Raw genomic sequence first — 17475 nt, forward strand, 5'->3', positions numbered from 1 at the left:
TGAGGGGCTTCAGATGTCCATTGGGCAGAGCAGCTGCCCTTAGCTATTTCTTGCTTGGGAGCAGAGGGGATCAGACTGCCTACTTCACTGTCTGCAGATGATTGCATTGTGAGCACACCCTTTTCAGTGCCTGTGACAATTTAGCTCATACTGAATACACACCAGATGTATGTACAGTCTCTTATTGTGCGCCTATCTTCAAAATCCTTTTTTAATGTTTGTCGGTTTGTTTTGTTTTGTTTTGTTTTGTTTGTTTGTTTGTTTGTTTTTTGTGGTTTTGTGGTTTTGCTTGCTTGTTTGTTTGTTTCTAATATGATTTTTGACTGACTGGCAAGGAAAATGGAACTTGAACTTTAAGAAAAGGATCAAGAAGCAATGAAAGGAGTTTAACTTCCAAAGTTTGTGTAATAGTAATCTTCTGGGCTTTTGGGGAAGGTGTGCCATTACATTTCCAGAAACTCTGGGAGTGGCACATTGCCCGAAATAACTGTAAGAGGCAGCAGAACAAGAATGAACTTTCAGCACCTGAGATTTATGTGTCAAAGATGCCTCAGTCCTTTTACATGTTTCATGAGCATTAAAATAGAAAGTACAGTCCCTATGTGTCAGGTGGTGAACGAGAAATACTTCTATGAGGTTTAGTTCTTTGAAGTCAATTTTTGAAATTCGTTAAACCCCTGAAATTCTGAGTGATTGCTCCATAGGGGTGTGAAGTCTATATCTGGACTTCAGGCTGAGTTTCAGTTGTTGGCTGTAATTGCAGGGGAATTTTTGGTGCCAGAGAGATCCTAGGAAGCCATGGAGAAAAAGGAGAGAAAAGAAAAAGGCAGTTACATTTTGAAGCATAGTTGTTTAATAAACATGTTTTTCCAATAAATAAGTCTGGGAATCTCTTCTGCTACACTGTGCCAGTTTGGGTATGCCTACATTTAAACACGGAAGCTTGGCGGCGTGGATGCTTGACTCACTGAATATACAGTGTAAACTCTGTGATACGCTGAACATGCCAAGCTGAGAGGCAGATTTTGTCAGCTTTGCTCTTGATGAGTAGAACTATGCTCTGCAGGCAGCACCTGACTATTTGAGAAGGAAACTACTACTCAACAGAAGAAGGTTGTCAGTGTTGACCAAAATAAACATGGGTGTTTTTTTAAACTGCTCATGTGGGCAGAGTTTCCTTAGACTGAGGAGATTTTTCAATGGTCTTTGAAGACTCTTTCGTTTTTATTTGTTTCCCATGTCTATCTCATTTTAAGCAAGCACCTGCTTGCTGCTAATCTTTTGCAGTCATATTCTAAACACCCTGTATACAACACTTGTCGCAAGCATGCTGCTCTGGCTATGTCAGCATGCATGACCATACAGAGATTCATTTTTAGAGCAGGATGGTACTCCAGGAGCTGTTCTTTCAGCAGCATGCGTGGGCTTAGCCAGAGAATATGCAGGCTAAAAGAGGAGGGAGGGCTCAGCTAATTACCTCCAGTACACCACTGCACCCATTTACGGCAAGTTTCTCTGTGGTTAAAAAGGATATCTTTTCCACAGTTTTATTCAAGCTCTTCAGTAATTTTATGGAGAATTAGATCTCTGGTTCAGCACTTTAAATATCAATTTAAGTTCTAACTTTAAGAACACAATATTGGGTTTATTTTTATTAAGTTCTATTCTACCTTTCCTTACAACTCCTTATTCCTGGAAAGTGTAAAGATCAGTTAACAGAAAGCATGGAGAATCCTCGTTAAAAAGTACATGTACTGCTGGCTCATCTGAGAGGCAGAGGTGGAGGGGGCAAGGGTTCACTGAGCGATTTCTTCATGAATGTGAGTCATCCTTGCTTATGATGTTAGAATGACATTCTCGACATCCTTCAGAAAGAATGGAAAGACAGAATTTTGAACCACATTTACTTTTTCCTTAATGGAATACATAAAAATAAACCAAGTTCAGCCTTCCTTTCCCTGGGTCCCAGATGGACAAGAGAAGATATCCACCTTGCCTTCTTCATCTCTTCTCTTTCCTTGGGAACCCAAAGTCCAGTTAGGGTTAGTATTGCAGCAAATGGTGTTGACTTTTGCCAGACCTGCACATCAGGTTTCTTCATCTATGCTATTTCAGACAGTAACAGTTTTTGAAGTGTCATTGCAAACATGATGGCATGCTCTTTTGTTCAGCAAAGGTGATCAGCAAAGGAGACGCCTTGGTTAAAGATCATCCACTCACTCCTGTGCACAGGAGTGCACACATTTGGGCCCTTTCCTGATGGCAACTCTTGCTGTGGAAAGGAAGGTTTTTCTTGCATGTAGAAGTGTTAGTTATTCTTAGAGTGAAGGGCCTAGTAGATTCTTTATATTCAAAGAGCAAACACTGACACTATCATTATGAATTACTATTCCTGATGAGTCTAATTCTTTTTACTGCCATTACAGCAGATGTGCACATATCTATCCTCAGTGGCCAAATAAATCTTTCCAAACTCCTCATAAATATTCCAGGAAAAATACCAGATATTAAAACAGCATCTCCTGGCATTGGCAGGAGAAGATAGAGTTGCTCCCTCCAGTTGGCTTTTCAGACAGTTTACCTGCAAAGCCTAAGGGACACCAGATATGTATCCCTTGCTGAATATTGCTGTTATAAAGGTGGATATTTGCAGTGACAGCATCCTTTCCTGTTAACAGCCTTTAGTGCAATATTTTTCTCTCTGTGGCTATGCATCTTTTTTCAGCTTCATCCATCTTCAAGTGTGTGAGCTCTCTTGTGGTTAATTTTAAACTTTGGGGACTTATAACATGGGGAATTTCTCACAACACAAGTCAAGTGAACAAACAGGCATCCCCTGGCAGACCCTGGAAAAAAGAAAGCCTAGAGCAATAAAACATATGGGTTGCTCAATACAGTTGATCTTTAAAAGAATTCAGATTCATAATCTCCCAAACTAGCTGGATTATCTGCAAATAGATTTCCTCTTGCCTGCTAATTTCTTTCTTTCCCCTTTGATTTCATGTTTTCTCTGGTGTTATATTGGCTCCTCTCTTCTATTGCCACCAGAAAAAAAGAGGTCTTAAAGGAAGTAAGGGTTGAGACACAATTAGGAATGAACCTATGGACAGAGGGTAGGTACATGAAAACAGGCAGTTCCAGCCCCAGAATTTTGTCAGTCTGTATTGGTGAGGCTGGAAAAGAGTGGAACAGGAAAGCCATGGAGCGATTTGGCTAGGCGAAGGCAGTTGCCTAGTAGCTGTTCTTAAGCGAGTTTATTGTTTCCTATGCACTAGGGAGAATAGCCTCTGAAATGCTTGGGGATAAAGGAGGTTGAATGAAATGTTGCCTTTAAGATCAATTTTTGGCTTGTGTCTTCCATGTTCTTCTGTTTTTAAGTGTTCTTCAAGGCTGCCTGAAGCCTTGAATTGGCTGCTTTTTGGCATGGAGGTTGAAAAAAACTGAAATCTAATTAAAAATATAATGAATTTTTGAAACAGTTGAGCTATTCTTAAGATTTGCTTATGTTTAGCTATCATTTAATTTATAGAATACTTATAAGGATTAGAAGAGAACAGCCCAAGAGAAACAAATATGTTATGAGATAGTATGCTGGTGCCATAGTAGCTGCTGGTAGATTTTCCCTCTCAGTATCTTTTTGTTACAGCGTGCTTTCTTTCAGTCAAAAGGGGAGCTTTGCTAGTGCCAATACTGTTTTGAGAAAGTAATCTTACCCAATGTCCTCCTACAGCATGAAAGAACAGCACAGGTAGCAAGTGTGGTTTACAAGGGCATGACACTATGTGCAACAAAAAACATTTAGATCCTCTCTATACATCTTTATTAAGAAGAAACATACTTGGAAAGTAAAGAGTAAATTCAAATGAGATTGACTAGGTCAGATTGGATGGGGCATTGAGAAACCTGGTGTAGTGGAAGTGTTCCTTCCATGGCAGGGGAGTTGGAATTAGATGATCTTTGAGGTTCATTCCAACTGGAATGATTCTATGATTCTATGAGTACTGCTCCCTGTTAAACTCAGTATGCACCAAGGCCTATGCATCTGGAAAGTTCATCCAGTTTAGGATGTGGGGCAGCTGGATGAGTACAAGCACATAATGTATACCCAGTGTGTCTCATAAGGGCCACTTTAAGTACCAGTGATCTCAATCAAATCCAAACGGATTTGAAACTTCAACCCCTAATGACATTGCGCTTGGGCAGACAGTTGATTCACTGAAGTTCAAATAATGATGGATCAGCACTGTGCATTAGCAGGACAAAGGTGTATTTTAATTTTTTTAAAAAGAGAATGCTCATCGATAGCTGAATAAATTTCTTGATTTTATCACCCCATAGTGCTATAATAACCTGGTTGCAGAGGCACAAGATCAAATATGTTTAGGTTTTTGTTTTCTTATGCTGCTGCCTGGAATTCCTTCCCATTCTACTGCCAAGTAAACAGCCTGATTCATTTTCCAGAGCTACTGTCTTCCCTTGGAAAGTGAATCTTTTCTTCTTATTATAGTCTTTGTGTTTCCAAGTTTGTCTTCAGGATTAGATGGAAAATGTTGTAAGGAGTGTTAGAGGGATACCGAAACTCTAGCTGGGAAAGTTTCATCTACAAACAAGGGAGCGACTAAGGATCATTGTTACTTGATGTTATGTATGAATACCCCACTTTCCATGCTTACATTGATATTTCAAAATAGATTAATCAAAATGTTTTCATAATATCTTTTGAAAACATACTTAGTTAAAACCACCCTTTTTTAGAAATTTTTTCCACTCAGCACAAACTTCTATGATTCTATGGTTATGAGACAGGAACTCCCAGTGAGGAAAATCTGAAGGAATCTTTTACAGTTGACAGTATAGCATCTTTGCTGATGCAATATAATGTGATTTTGGAATATCTTTAGGTTTCTAGTAGCCCAAAATGATTCACAACTCCAATTTAAATATATAGGTTTCTTATAAGACATGAAGAATTTCTTGTCTAAGAATTAGATTCTCAAGAGGCAGCAGGACTGTTGAGAGAAGCCAGAAGTGAGATAGAGTAGGCAATGATGGTGCCTTTCTCCTGACAAAAGTGTTCTGACCACCAGAACATCCTGGCGTACTTTCATTCTTGGGTATTTCCTGACTTTGGACCATGCATACGGGACTGATAGAGGGAAGCAACCTCCTACCTGCATGTGAAATTGCACAAACTGTCAAAATTAAGGCAGATTTGCTCATAACTATATACTGGGGGCTAGAGTGACTTTGTTGAAAAGATTGGAGAAACATCCCATAGCACCTATAGTTAGCTTAGCTGAGGTTTGAAGAATTTTACATTTACACTGAGCCACACATAGCTTAGGTCCAATAGCCCCTAAGTCTTATCCGAATCTATTTATGAATGCAAACTAAAAGCTCCTCCTCATCTGCAGCCCTCCTCCTTTCAATAGGACCAATCCATGTCTTACCATGCAGGTAACAATTAACGTGGCTGACAGGTTTCAGATGGTGTAACTTGTCACAGGATAAAGCCATCTGAGCTTAAGCAGCATACCAGAATGACCATTGCAAGGAAGACATCATAAAGAGGCTGGAATTCCAAATTAATATTTCACTACTAATTTCTCAAACAAGAGAGCTGGATCAAGACTGCAGATCCTGGAAATTAGTCTGTAGAAACTCATTTCAGTTACCATCAGCATTATTGTGCAGGTAGACTCCAAGTTATAGTACATAGTATAATTCAAACAAGTAAATATTCCATAGTCTAGTTATAACTTATGTTTCTGAAGAAACCCTAACCAAGCAAATGTGCTTCACCCAATTTCACTGCATGTGTGTATGTAGGACCTTTTCCTCATTACTCTGGCAACCTTTTAAAATCCTAAAGCCTAAAGGATAATTACAACTGTCCACCAAAGCAGTCAACCACTCCTTCTTCAGTGAGTTTATGATATATTTCCTTGGCTGGATATTAATAATAGACTCAAGGAAGCATGGAGAATTTGCCAACACCTCAGAAATAGTTTCCATAGGAAATCCGCTATAATGCTCTTGATATATTTACAGGTGAGAGGGCATACACCATTCAGTATTTCTTGTTAAAGATCTTTCTTATTTATTTCTACTTTTCCTGGCCTTTATTAAAATCCTCAATTAATAAAAAGGAGCAAAAAGTCAGTCTGAAATAACATAAACCAACAACGTGTTACTCATAAATTTCAAAACATGCTCACCATCCAAAGCCTCTTTAAATGGGGGCCATTTCGAGTCTTTACTGTCGCAGTCTGTTGCTGTTATTAATTTTCTAAGAGCGATGCTCCTGTTCTGTAAATCAGAGAGTTTGAACCCTGGATGGGTATATTGCCAAATCTTGGGGCAAGATTCCTCTTTAAAGCACAGCTCCTTATACTTGTCAGTAAAGTTACAGAGGTCAGTGGAATAAAGTCCAGGCCCTCAATATCTCCCTTGATCCAGAGTAAGGCCCATAAATGAACTTTTCCATTCCAGCATAATGATGAGGATGATAGGCTATATATACATCAAATGTATAAACAGATAATTAAATTAAAATCCCATAATAACTATAACAATACACCTAAACTAAGACATTATGTGTAGTGGCAAAATAATGTTTAGAGAACAGATAAAGGCAAGCAGGAGGCTGCAAGTAATGGATGTCTAGAAAAGTTGTCTTAAAAACAAGTATACCTGTGAGGAACAATTGGCATACTGTTGGGACTTTTATGGATAATTACATTACACAGGCTTTCATAATGTCAGATGTAATATAATAAATAGACTGCTCACTTTGGTGTTCCCTATAGTCAGCTAGAGCTATCTGGAAGACAACTGTTCATTTTTCTGGTTTGTGTGAAAATTATGGCTTTTTGTCAGGAGTTCTTTATTTTGCTGAACACCCCACAGCCCAGCAGTTGCTCATCGCAGTTTTAATTAAATTATACCAAACTGTCAGTGTTGAAACACTGGTGCTGTGTTGTCTTACTCAGCTCTAAATCTTGAGCTCCTCCAAAGCACTGAGCTTGCCACAATGATGCCTCTTTGGGATGGACTCTTTCTTTGGAGGTCTTAAATATACCATTCACCACCTCCCACCATGGGGCTGCCCTCTGTAGCAGGTGGTGCTCTGCACTTTGCAGAGGGTACTCAGGATCTGGTAAGAGTGGCTACCTACTCTGTTATTTTCCTATGGAACCAATGAAATTCTTCTTGGATTTATTTTGTGTGTGTGTGTGTGTGCACATGTGTGCTTTTTTTTGGTTGTTTTGTTGGGGGTTTTTTGTTTTGTTTTGTTTTTATTTTTGTTTTTGTTTTTTTTAAAGCAGTATAGGAATATTAGTCCCTTTCAAAAAAAAAAAAGGGAAAAAAAAGAAAAAAAAAGAAAAAAAAGAAAGAAAAAAAAGAAGAAGAAAAAAAAACAACAACCAACAAAAAAGGTGGAAATACATATGAAGCTTATTTGCACTTTCCTGGGCACAAATAGCTCATGAACTTTTTCAGAAAAGCATCAAAGGAAAAGAAGTGGCAACTCTTGAGCTGCTGTGAGGAAAGAATTGCATTGGTATTGCATTGCAAATATCAGGCCCATGCTTCTCATTGTATCCTCCCCTGCATACCCCAGTGGTGGATACCTGTGGTAAAAAGGTGTTGCTGCCCTGCACTCAGCTGCCCTGCACTCAGCTGGGCTCTCCTTCACACCTGAGTGCTAAAGGTAGACTCCTGGACGGTTGCCTATCCATGCAGGAAGGAAAGTGCAACATCCAGCTTCAGCTGGAGGTCAGCCAGGATGTGCTGATGCTTGAACTACTGCCCAGACAGGCACACACAAAAGACAGAATCTAGGAGCAGAGGCTGGGGTAGATTTTTTCTACAGTCCTCCCTGTTCACACAAGACAGGGCTGGCAAGCTGACAAGCACCACTTGCATGGTCTTTTTTTTCCCAGCTTCTTCAACACAATCAAAATGGTTGTTCTACCATGAGAAGGAGGATCAGCTCTTTCCCGTCAAGTGTCTCCATCTCTTTGAAATGACTGCTGACTCTGATGGACTAGAAATAAGCATGGAGTATTTGACTGCAATTATGGACACAGCTTGAAGCAAGTGGATTTTTCAGGCAGTGGGGTGAGGAGCGTACTGGTGAGGTTTTATTGACTGGGTTTTTTGTTTTTGCTTGTGTATTCTTTATTCCTTCCCCACCCTCCCCATCCCTAATCTGCAAGCCAAGTGCCAGTTCATGGGATAGATCTGTAAAGGGAGAAAGCTCACAGTTTGCCCAAAATTTACCAGGAACAGAATCTTCCTCTAGGCATTTCTGGTTGTCATCTGAGGCAGAGAGTAAAATAAATGTAGCCATCTTTCAGAGGCTGCTTGAGGAGCCAGTCATTTTATGTTGTAATGACATATGCATTTAATAAAGATATAGAGTATTCTAAGGAGAGTAAAACTGCACTCTTATCTTAGAGACATATAGACATTAAGAATGAAGATTTCATTTAATTGTGGCTTGCTGCTGCGCACAATTTACCAAAATGGCAGTAAACTGCTATTGAACTGTAACATCTAAAGATGTCTAAGTGCCTGGATAATTTGTGGTTTTTTCCTCCTTTGGAAGATGGTAATAAAATAGCTAAAAAATAGGAAGAAAAAATAGCATCAAGGCCTTCAAAGTAAAAAGAGCAGTAGTCACATACTCAGGGGCTCTAATCATAAGAGCCATCAGCCACAGGAAAGGGACACCTAGACCCCCTTACCTTTGTTCACAGAGCCATTGTAACACAATGACCACTATAAATAAATAAAATTATAGACTTTTATCCCAGAGAGAGACAATCCAGCAGTACTGGTGCTTTTGTAAGTTTGTGAGCACTTTAAGAAAGTTGCCACAGGTAAGTTATGGGCTTAGTCTTCCTTAATTGGATTTTACAGGCCCCTTAAAAGTAGTATGTGATCCTTTCCTCTCCCTGTCGCATGTTCCACTACAGCCAATAGCTGTAGTTGCACAGGATTTGTGTTTGCAGTTGAACCACTTTATTGTCACTTAGTGCAACTCTGAGGGTCTTGGTTCTGTCCAGGTGGCCAAGGGAGCTTCTTCTGATCCCTGTTCAGCAGTGGAATCCTTTGGGATTCAGACCAACACCCACTAACTTGCCCATGATGATTATCTGGCTGTAATACCTGAGCCCTGTGGGACCAACAGAATCATTTGCATGTCTTTAGAGTCTCCAGTGGGGCTTTTGGTTCAAAATGACTATGACAAGATGTAAGTAAATGGAGCCAACAGGGTTCTGTTTAAGATGCAGGAGAGGCACTTTATACCCTGGCATGGCAGAGATGGCCTCAAGTCATGATGGGAAGGCATGGCATCCAAGTGACTGGAAAGCATTGGCCTCCTCAGTAACAGGAGTGGTACCAGTTGCAGCTTCAAGATAGGTGTGGGAGAAGATCCAAACCGGCAACCAGTGGAGGAGTTCAGGAACAGCACAGACAGAAGGAAAGAAGTGGTAGAAACACCATGAAAGAAAAAGAGTCCTGGGTTTTATTCAGGCTTTTTCTTTCTATGAAAGTTTTCTTGTTTATTTGGTATAGAGTTATATTGTTTTTTTGTGAATTTTGTGTTTTGTTTGTTTGGTTGGTTTTTTTGTTTTTAAAATATAATATAAACAACATGATGCAAGCTGTAATGATCATTATGTACACTGGGCACATCAAGCATTCATCTCAACTGCAGCAGATTTTGTTAGGCTAAGAAATGGGCTCCTGTTCCTTGGAATGGGTAAATGAAGGATACCCAGCAGTCACCTCTATGCAGGGATGAGCATGTGGAGCAGAGATTTGACAGATTGCAGTGTTATGGCATCAGTGCAGAGCTACCTGCTTACTGTGACAAAGAAAATTGACACCTGGGTAACATTTATCAAATGTATTATTTTGAAGCACAATCCCAGGACTTTTCTTATGGATTATTCTTATTAATAGAAAGTATAATCTATCTCCAGGAGATAACAAATAAGTAAAGTTTGTAGCTATTATTACCTTCAGATACATTCAGTGTGAGCATTTCCCACTGAAAATTATCTTGCATTCATGTAAATTACGTTGACTAGAAAATACTAATTCTCTCCCCAAGATAGCAAATGTATATGTAAAACATTCTAATCTAGCAGTTCCATTGTGTCTAGGGAGGGTTTCTTACATTATGAAATTTAGATGAATCACAGAAGTGGAATGTTGATGAAATTAATAGGTAATAATGTCTTCAGTGGTGTGCCCAGGCAGGTAAACGGCAAACTTCAGAAACTAAGAACTCACCCTTTTATGAGAATCCCTCTTTCAACCATCATCCAAAGATAGGACTGTCCACTTTCCTCTGGATTTTCAGTGGGATTAAGGAAAGACAATAAATTAATTCTTTTCTTTTTCCTTACCTTCAGAATTTTACTCTGTCTATTTGTTTTGCTGTTCATTTTGAGTTGTTCATCTCTGACATGTCTGTTTGAAAGAGATGAATAAATAGTCAAATGAGCTGAATGAGTTGTCTGAAGAATAGTGTGAAATTTGAAAAATCATTCAGCGGTTGTTTGAGATAACAAAGAAAACTGAGAAGAGTCAGTTACATATTTATAGAGGTGTTGTCAGCATCTTTTAGGTCGGTCTGCAGTGCCTTTCCTGATTTGCCCTCATGAAAGTGTGAGGGCTTGCCATTTTTTGCCAGGCAGCTGTGCAGCTGTCTATTACACTGAGTCTGAGCTGGCCCCAGGAAAACTGCACCAGAGCTCAGGAGAAAGATTTAAAAATTAAATTTCTTAGTTTAACATGCTATTTTCTAAAATGAATTTTTCACTTAGTTTACCCCTGGGGCTGAAAGTTCAGATATCACACCCACTGGCTAAATTGTAAACAAAAATAATGCCTTGCCAAAATGGTGGAACAATGAGGAGAAATTATTTGCCTCTGTTTCTTTCTGTGCAACTCTCTGTATTACTAGTGGAGATATAAGGTGGTGGGCTGGCATCCTTGGACAATAATCTCCTTCACCGATTTGTGTTAGTTCGCTGCAAGGTTTCACACCAGATTCACCAATGAACCACATTTCTGGTCAAAAGGGCTACCCCAGAGATGTCAGAGTAATTCTGTCGTCTGCAGCTTACTCAGTCCTTGGCCACTTGGAAACTCACAGAGCTGTTAATTAATGTCGTTTCTGGTCACACTTTTTGTAATGAAGACAGCATCTACCCAGGACTGTACTGAACCAATCAGGTGTTTCACGCAGACCCTAAGCAGCTGTCAAATGGTGATGGTTTCAGTCACTCCTGAGCTTGCCCGGATCTAAGAAAATAACCTTGAGAGCTAAGGCTCCATATGGATTTGCAGCCTTGGTGCACAGGAGACAAAAATATTGAGAGTGAAAAAACAAAACTACTTTTAGCTAAAAATGAAAGGCAAGTGCTATGAAAAATGTTTGAAAACATTGATTCCACTTCTAAATGCTTGCTTAGTTAGCAAAAGTGATTGTTCCCATTTCTTATTTGATGTTGACAAAGTCATGATTTTCTGGGCTTGGCCTGGTATCAGAAGATAGAGATATTTGAGTTTTCATATCAGCAAAATGGCAAGGAACAAGGACTGAAATCTGAGGCAGTTGAGGTTAATGGAGTTTTGTCATTGACATTCAGTTGAGGCAATTTTCTTACTCGTGTACATTGTGGATAAAGAGCAAGGCATTAATCCTCTGATTTAATTTTTCTTTTTGGTCATCTGCAGTTTAGAAAATATATTTATCTATCTTTAACCAAAAGGAAGGGGTTTACAAGCAACTGAAGCACATTCTTTCAAGATTTACAAAAAGAATAAACTAGCAAAACCAGTATTTATCCATGAATAGTTTTAGCTCGGAAAAAAGATGAAACAGTAAAACAAATCTGGCATTATTTAGAGGATTTATTGGAATTCTCCACTAATTTTTTTAAACACTAGAACAAAACTTGCTTTAACAGCAGTAATGTTTGCTGAGTTATTTATATGGGTTTCTTTCTGAAAAAGCTGACTCCATACAGCAGACATATATAAAAGAAATAAAAAGAACCTTTTATATCTTTACCTTTTAAGCTTTATATTACTTTTTGTCTTGAATCATCAGTCTATCCTCCAAACTTTTTTGTTGTCATTAGTAGTGGAGAAGAATGAAAATATGGTTCTTCAATATTATATTCATTCTTAAGAGAACATTTCTTTCAAATATGTTATATTGCATGACTTCATTTTTCAATCTTAGGCTCTTCACAGGTACCATCTACTTTGAAGAAGGCTCTAATCCTTTCTTTTCTCATTTTCTATCTCTTACTGTTTTGACTCCAGAGGGGGAAAGAGGTTTCTTTGTTCACATTTTTCTTGACTGACCCATGAAATGATGTATGATAGAAACATTAAAAATAAATATGTCTGCTACTCCCTTTGAAAATTTGTTCCTATGGCTGATGTTTTCATTGCAGAGTCATTATCTGTTATGTGTGTTTATTTTAAAGATTAGTTAACTATCCCTTCTTCCCCTGCAACTCCTGAAGTCTGCAATAGGAGCACAAAACTCAAGAAGTGGGCCCATGAGAACCTCATGAAGTTCAACAAGTCCAAGTGCAAAATGCTGCACCTGGACTGAGGTAACCCAGTGTGGTGGTTTTAATCTAAGCCTTCCCTGGTTACCAGTTTGTAACCAAGGAAGGGGCAGTGTTCCCAGTATTCCATACAATTTTTACGTAAATCGTGGTATAAATAAGAGGGGAGGAGCGGCCTTTGTTCTTCTTCTCTTCCGCTGGAGTTCGGGAACAGTGGGTCCCTGCATTGGTCTCGCTTATCTAAGGCTGAAGCCTGCAGCATCCACTGACCTGCTACGTGGAAGCTTGGAGAGTGCTGGCAGTGTCTGCCAATCCTGCTTTCTAAGGGACGTGGTGAGATTTGTTTTACTAGTTATTTTACTAGTTCTCGGGTTTGATTGCGCATATCTATTCGATGTCCCTTTTTGTTTCCTTTTGTCCCTTTTTCCCCTTTCCCTATCCCTTCGGGGGGTGTTTGGATTCCCGTTTGCTGTGTGCATAGCATCTTAACTGTAATATACATAAAATATTTTTTTTTTATATAACTAGCTTGATTTTCGGGTTCTTCAACTTGCATAGTTTTTTTCCTTTGCCCTGGGGGAAGTAGAAAGGGGGGAAGAGAGGGGCTGCTACTGGGGGGTTGGGCATTTGGCAGGGAGCCAAGTCCGAACCATCACACCCAGTTTAATTACTTAATTACAAACTGGGAGCAGAACTCACTGAGAAAAGCCTTGCATAGAAGTAACTGGGTGTTCTGGTGTATGAAAAGATGGGCATGAGCCAACGAACATGGATATGAGTGACAAAGATGACCAGAGGGATGGAACACCTTCTCTATGAAGACAGGCTGAGAGAGCTCATCATCCTGGAGAAGAGAAGGCTCCAGGGAGCCCTCATTTCAGCCTTCTAGTACTTAAAGGGGGCTGATAAAAAAGAGGGAAATTAATATTTTAAGTGGGCAGATAGCAATAGGACAAGGGGAAACAGTTTTAAACTAAAAGAGAGACTTAAGAGAGAAAGAAGATGCACCATTACATGTAAATTTCTAAATAAGAACAAATAGGCGAAGTAGAGTAGACAAATTCACATCTGACTGCAGTATGTATAAATTCAAGTCTTTTCAGGGCAGTTCCTAAAAACCTCTTCCGTCCACGACAAAGCCTATATTACTTATAGAAACTATATGAACATGTGCAATAAATCTGGATTTGCCCTTTTGAGTCACCTTCAAAAAACCATCAGCTGATATTTCAAAAAAAGATGATTTTTAGAAGTCACATTTACTTACAGTGAATTTAACTTTAGTAGAAGTCATACATTTCAATGTATCTGCTTTTATTGCAGATAGGCACTTGACACCCTTCTGTCTTGAGAAGTACCTATTTTGTTGGCCTTAAGAAATCCTTTGATATCAGTAGAATTCAAGACCAATAGAGAACTAACACCTGAAATTCACAGGCACTGATGCTGAACAATTTTGATAACTCTTGATAGGCACCAATACCTTTCAGACTTCATAGGCTTCTATAACCATAGGTCATAGGATCATAGAATCATAGAATCATAGAATCATAGAATCATAGAATGTTAAGGGTTGGAAGGGATCTAAAAGGTGATCTAGTCCCAACCTCTCCTGCCATAGGCTGGGGCACCTCTCACTAGACCAGGTTGCTCAAGGCCTTGTCCAATTTGGCCTTGAACACTGCTAGAGTTGGGGTATCCACAAGCTGCCTGGGGAACCTGTTCCAGTGCCTCACCACCCTCAAATGTAAAGAATTTCTTCCTAATATCTAGCCCTAATTTCCTCTCTTTCAGTTTGTACCCATTACTCCTTGCCCTATCACTACAGTTCCTGACTTGCTGGTTTCCCTGGAGGCCCCCTTCAGATACCAGAAGGTTGCTTTGAGGTCTCTATGCAATATTCTCTTCTCCATGCTGAACAGCCCCAAAATTTCTCAGCCCGTCTTTGTAAAGAAGGTGCTCCAGTCCTCTTAGCAATTTTGTGGCACTCCTCCAGACTTGCTCCAACAGTTCCATGTCCTTCTTATGCTGGGGGCACCAGAGCAGTACCGAGTACTCTAGGTGAGGTCTCACAAGAGCAGATTGGAGGGGGAGAATCACTTTCCTCGACCTGCTGGCCACACCCCTTTTGATGCAGCCCAGGATTCCATTGGCTTTCTGGGCTGCGAGCACACACTGCCAGCTCACGGTGAGTTTTTCGTCAACCATCATCCCCAATTCCTTTTCTGCAGGGCTGCTCTCAGTCAATTCTGTGCCCGGCCTGTAGATGTGTCTGGGATTGCTGTGACCCAGAAGTAGGACCTTGTACTTTGCTTTGTTGAACTTAATGAGGTTTCCATCAGCCCGTCTCTCAAGTGCGTCAAGATCCCTTGAGATGATGTCCCAGCATGTCAACTGCACCACACAGCTTGGTGCTGTCAGTGAAATTGCTGAGGGTGCACTTGATCCCACTGTCCATGTCACCAACAAAGATGTTCAACAGTATAAGCCCCAGTACTGACCCCTGAGGGACACCACTGGTAACTGGTCTACACATGGACAATGAGCCATTGACCACAACTCTTCGTGTGCATTCATCCAGGCAGTTCCTTATCCACTGAGAGGTCCATCCATCAAATCCATGTCACACCAGTAGACATCAAGAACTATAGATAGTGAGACCTTTTGATATACTCAGGCACCAATACCTATCAATTTCAAGACCTATTTGTAAGCATCAGGATCAAAACTGAGTGGTAAACCTTTGGTTCTCAGTAGACATCTACATCTATCAGTTTCCAGAAATTACTTGTTATTGCTAGACACCATGATGTATCAGTAGTGAGACCTTTTAATATTTGTGGGCATCAATGCCTATCAATTCATATGCCTATCAATAGACATTCATTTCTATAGGCATTGCCCAGAAGCTGGTTTTGATTTTGTTAGTACCAACATATGGTGGTGAGACCTTTCAGTATCATTAATCACTCATCAATTTCAGCACTTACGGGTGGACATCAATGTCAATTAATAGATATGAATGTCTTTTGAGTTCTGTAGGTGCCTACCTCTACTGATCTAGAGAGGGGTTTTGTTCTGAGTAAGCATTGAGATCTATAGATAACAAGGCATTTTGATATTCATAGGTGTCAATACCTTTCAATCTCAATAGGAATCCAAACACTTTGGTGTCAAGAAACTTTTTGATACTGATAGCAATCAAGACCTACAGATAGTGAGCCCTTTTGATGTAGATAGGTATTGAGGCCTATCAATTTTGACATATATCTAAAGGTGTTTCTATCAAAAGGTTATTGGCATATTGATGTCAATAGACATTGATACCTTCTCATCTCAATAGGCACTTATTTCCTTCAGTCTCAAGAATTATTTGTTTTTATATTGTTACAAATCCAGGCCTAAAGATACCAAGACCTTTTGATATAGGTAGGCTTCAGTACCTGTCGATTGTTGTCTTCATATTAATTAAAGGAAATTACATTTTCTACAAAATTGTAACAATTGCCTTGTAATGTACTAGAAGTTTAAAGTAAGACTGTATGCTCCCAGCTAAAAAGTGAAGCAAACTTGTATATCCACAAAACAGAAGGGCTTAATAAGAAATTATGTAAAAGAATGAAAGTTATTCTTAGAATAAGAAAATTACAGAATATATTCCAGTTAATGATCATTTTCTTCATGAAAAATTTTTATGTTAGTGCACAGGAATTTCCTGATAAGTATCAGTATAATTGTGAGAGATTAAATCATATAACATGTAAGTGTAATTGTAAAGTAATTAACCACTGATCACTCCATTTCTTTTCCTCTGTTATGCATGTGTATAGGAAGACAGAACAATTAAAAAGTTATAAAACAGTTCACATTGATTTGTACAGATCTGATTCAAAGCAGAGCAAAATCCCAGATGAGCAGAAAAATTAAAATTGCACTGTGGCAAAAAAAAAGTATTAACTTTGCTATATTTTTTTTTGCCTACTTTTTTTGAAAGCCTGTAAATTAGCTGCTACTTAGGTTCAAATACAGAGCAAAGCATTTGTTATCCACTTAGCAGGGCTAGTCATCTCTACTACAGAAAATATCAGTGTTAGCTCACTTCCACTAAAAAGCACTCAAGTATTTTTAAAAAAACAAACCAGAAACAATTATCTTTGATCTAAAATCCACCACTTATATATAAAAGAAATACAACTTGAAGCTTACTAATGCATTTTCTGTGTCCCCTGTATTTGTATTGAAATAAAAATAAAGTCACTTCCTAGCAAATGCGCTTATTAATTTCTCATGTAGCTGTGTCATTTTCAGGAGGATCTAAATTTCTTTCTATTTTTGTCATATTTGTTAAGGTTTGCATTTGCTGGGCTCCACTGACAATGTTTCAGTGAAATGATACTGAAATAGCACAACCTTGTAATGTCTGTGGATCACTGGCTTTAAGTCACTAGTTGTTTTGTAGGCAGTGATATTGTTCTTTTATACATCATTACAACTTGCTACTGAGATGATGAAAAAAACCTAGAAAATTTCATGTACCTAGATATACAAGATGGTGAGAGAATTAGGTTGGATCCTGAAAAGATGGGATCATCCACAGCTGGCAGGGCTTCATAGGGGCTTAGATCTCTTATACACCAGTCAGCTCACAGCCCACCTGTTGGTAAGCAAATGAATATTCATTGAAATGATTGTTTTGTTTCCAGATAAACACTGAGTTTTGGAAGTGTTTTTTCTCTGTTTGTTTTGGCTTTTTTTTTTTTTTTTTTTTTTTTTTTTTTTTTTTTTTTTTTTTTTTTTTTTTTTTTTTTTTTTTTTTTTTTTTTTTTTTTTTTTTTTTTTTTTTTTTTTTTTTTTTTTTTTTTTT

This window comes from Empidonax traillii, unplaced genomic scaffold, assembly GCF_003031625.1.
Source record: "Empidonax traillii isolate 1590-97213 ecotype Southwest subspecies unplaced genomic scaffold, ASM303162v1 scaffold63:size2014119, whole genome shotgun sequence".
Classification (NCBI taxonomy): domain Eukaryota; kingdom Metazoa; phylum Chordata; class Aves; order Passeriformes; family Tyrannidae; genus Empidonax; species Empidonax traillii.